Source organism: Mustela lutreola, chromosome 3 (assembly GCF_030435805.1).
Source record: "Mustela lutreola isolate mMusLut2 chromosome 3, mMusLut2.pri, whole genome shotgun sequence".
NCBI classification, from domain to species: Eukaryota; Metazoa; Chordata; class Mammalia; order Carnivora; family Mustelidae; genus Mustela; species Mustela lutreola.
In genome coordinates, this window is record NC_081292.1 from 151,484,172 (window position 1) to 151,488,371 (window position 4,200).

The following is a 4,200-nucleotide window of genomic DNA, read 5'->3' on the forward strand; positions in this document are numbered from 1 at the left end:
TCTCAAATAAATAAATAAAATCTTTCAAAAAAAATTCTAATGTGGGGACGCCTGGGTGGCTCAGTTGGTTGGACGACTGCCTTCGGCTCAGGTCATGATCCTGGAGTCCTGGGATTGAGTCCCGCATCAGACTCCCAGCTCCATTGGGAGTCTGCTTCTCTCTCTGACCTTCTCCTCGTTCATGCTCTCTCTCACTGTCTCTCTCTCAAGTAAATAAATAAAATCTTTAAAAAAAAAAATTCTAATGTGAACTATGGACTTCAGTGAATGAAAGAAAAATAACTTGATCCTTTGAGTCACTTCTCATCTGACTTATGAAGTTTTACATGCCCTTCTAACTACCAGTTTTCAGCACATCGCTCATAGACTTCTTCTACCCCAAGTTCTACTTTTATCCTTCGGAACAGAACAAATTATTCAATTATATGGCTTCTCAGTTCCTGGATCTTCTTGTCATTAGTGTTATTTCATACACCTAAGCTTATGGGTATACCTTGATCATACCATTACCTGAAAGTAAAAGTTATGTCTTTTGAAAGAATTAATTCAAGTATTCCTCTCTCACACCGAAATTTCATTTGCTCTTTGCTCTTTCATTTCTTCTATTATACCACAGTTTGATTTCTGGGTCTTTGTATCTTCTATGATGTCTCTACCTACATTTTTCTATCTTCATTCCCTTCCTTATCCAGTCCAATTTTACTGGTTGTGAGGTGAATAAATTCTTTCTAGTAGTCATCAGAAAGGTTGCGTTGATGCTGTGTGATACCAAATAAATGATAAATCACACAACCAGATTCGAATATCCAAACAACTCCCAGAGTTTGTGCCACTGAATTATTCTATACCTGTCAAAATCCCTGTTATAACTTGTAAGCCAGACAAACTTCCATTATTCAAATGACAATATGAATATAACATATTTATTGGCTCAAAGACAGCAGATCCATACTGCTATGGTCACACACAGTTTCACCTGTTACCTGACAAATTAAAAATGGAAAGGCTTTTTGAAATGGAACTGTGTTGATCAGATAGAAGTTATTTTTAGAGCTAATGCTATTGCAAGCCTCTTTGCTTGGACTGGAGCACAAGCTCTGTATCAAGGATTTTGGAGTGAAGCAGATGTTACTCAGCCTTTTGTCCCTCATGGCATGATCATAGATGGAAAATACTTTTCCTTTTTCTGCTACCAGTTAAATACTTTGGCATTGACTACACAAGGGGATCAAAATAACCCTCCTAAAAATATATGTTGGGGGACACAAAGTAAGCCTCTTTATGAAACAACTGAAGATAATGTGAAAGGTTTTAATGATGATGTCCTCCAGATAGTTCATTTTCTACTGAAAAGACCAAAAAGAAGACAAATGACAGCTGTTGGAAAACTAGGAAGAAATAATAGATTCAGGACTTTGGGAATACTTCAATTTCACTGAAGGGAAAACAAAAGGAATTTTAATAATGGTAAAATTTCTTGACCACATCTTTATGGACTATTTTTTTTTTTTTAGTCATATTTACTTCACAACCTCTCCCACTCTCATGCTTTCTCGCTCTCAAATAAATAAGCAAATCTTTAAAAAAATAAAAATGCAAAATTATCATATCACATTATTAGTTAAAAATCCTCTAGTGGTTGCCAATGAATCTTTAGACAAATTTCAAATCCTTTTCAGTAACTTCATGGGTCTTTATGACTTAGGCTCAAGGCACCATTTTTCTTGTCTTTCATGATTTACCTAGTAGAATATTTTGTCCTGGAGTCAAGATGGTGGAGAAGTAGCAGGCTGAGATGACATCAGGTAGCAGGAGATCAGCTAGATAGCTTATCAAACCATTGCGAACACCTACAAATCCAACAAAAGATCAAAGAGAAGAGCAACAATTCTAGAAACAGAAAATCAACCACTTTCTGAAAGGTAGGACTGGTGGAGAAGTGAATCCAAAGCGACGGGAAGATAGACCGCGGGGGGAGGGGAGGCTCCCGGCAAGCGGCAGAACAACGGAGCACAAAATCAGGACTTTTAAAAGTCTGCTCCACTGAGGAACATCACTCCAGAGGCTAAACCAGGGTGAAGCCCACATGGGAATCACAGAAGGCTCGGGGGTGTCTGAGTGTCGCAGAGCTCACAGGTATTAGAGCAAGGAAGCTGGCTACAGAGACAGAGCCAAGGAGTGAGCGATCAACTTGGGGTTACTTTAAAACAGTCACAGGCTGGGTGAGCTCAGAGCGTGGCCAGAGGCCAGGAGATGGGAGTGATTGAGCACTTTTCTCTTGAGGGCACACTGAGGGGTAGGGCCCCAAGCTCTTGGCTCCTCTGTGCCAGAGATTGGGAGGCCATCATTTTCATTCCCATCCTCCAAAACTCTATGGAATGCGTTCAGGGAACAAAAGCTCCCGAAAGTGAACCTGAGCGGATTACTTAGCCTGGACTCATGGAATACTTAGCCTGAACCCTGGTAAGGGTGGTGCAATTCTGCCTCAGGCAAAGATACTTGAGAAACACTACAACAGGCTCCTCCCCCAGAAGACCAACAAGAAATCCAGCCAAGACCAAGTTCACTTACATAGAACAGCGGAATTCAAGAGGAGGAGAAAGCAAAGCATGGAATTCACAGCTTTCTCCCTGTAATTCTTTAGTACTGCAGTTAATTAATTTTTTTTGATTTTATTTTTATTTCTTCTGATAATTTTTTTTTTACTTTTACCCCTTCCTCTTTCAACATTTTTTTAACTAGTTATCTTAACAATACCTTTCATTAAAAAAGATAATCTTTATTGAACCTTCATTATTATAGTCCTATTTTATCCTTCATTGTATCTAACTTTATTTTTTGTATACACATAGGGTTTTTTCTTCTAAAAAATTTGGGAGTACAACTTCTTTTAATAGATCAAAATATACCCTAAATCTAGCTCTGGGCTTGTTCTAGTCTCCAGCCCAAGCAAATTCTTTCTACTTTCTTTTTCTTTATTCTCCCAAACAACTTACTTTATCAACTCCGTTTTTAGAAATTAAAAAAATTTTTTTTTTCATCTTTATAGACATATTCCATCCCTTCATTGTGTTTACCCTTATATATGTTTTTCATTCTTTAAAATTTTGGGAAGTATTTTCTTTTAAGAGACCAAATACTCCCAAAATTGAGAGGGTGACCCTGTTCTAGTCACCAGTCTAATATATATATAAATATTTTTTCTCTTTTATATTTTTTCTTTATTTGTTTTCTTTAAAAAAAATTTTTTTTCAGAACTTCTTTTTATCCCCTTTCTCCCTCTCACAATTTGGGGTCTCTTCTGATTTGGTAAAGCACATTTTCCTGGGGTCTTTGCCACACATTCAGTATTTTATTCTCTCATTCATGTATTCTTATCTGGACAAAATGACAAGGCAGAAAAACACAACATAAAAAAAGAACAAAGGCTAGGGATCTAATCAATATGGATGTTGGTAATATGTCAGATCTAGAGTTCAGAATGACGATTCTCAAGGTTCTAGCCAGGCTCCCAAAGGCATGGAAGATATTAGAGAAACCCTCTCAGGAGAGATAAAAGCCCTTTCTGGAGAAATAAAAGAACTAAAATCTAACCAAGTTGAAATAAAAAAAGCTATTAATGAGGTGCACTAAAAAATGGAGGCCTTACTGCTAGGATAAATGAGGCAGAAGAAAGAATTAGTGATAAAGAAGACCAAATGACAGAGAATAAAGAAGCTGAGCAAAAGAGAGACAAACAACTACTGGGCCATGAGGGGGAATTCAAGAGATAAGTGACACCATAAGAAAAAACAACATTAGAATAATTGGGATTCCAGAAGAAGAAGAAAGAGAGAGGGGAGCAGAAGGTATATTGGAGAGAATTATTATAGAGAACTTCCCTAATATGGCAAAGGGAACAAGCATCAAAATCCAGGAGGTGCAGAGAACTCCCCTCAAAATCAATAAGAACAGGTCCATACCTTGTCATCTAATAGTAAAATTTATAAATCTTAGCGACAAAGAAAAAATCATGAAAGCAGTCGAGGACAAGAAGTTCGTAACATACAATGGTAAAAATTAGGCTGGCAGCGGACTTATTCACAGAGACCTGGAAGGCCAGAAAAAAAATAGTGTGATATATTCAGAGCAGTAAATGAGAAAAACATGCAGTCAAGAATACTGTATTCAACTAGGCTATCACTGAAAATAGAAGGAGAG

General features: G+C 37.3%; 1 pseudogene; it reads left to right on the plus strand.

Annotated features, from left to right (window-relative positions):
* The first annotated feature begins 646 nt into the window (after nt 1-646).
* On the plus strand, nt 647-1,392 carry LOC131827942 (large ribosomal subunit protein mL65-like; annotated as a pseudogene).
* Nucleotides 1,393-4,200: the final 2,808 nt, after the last annotated feature.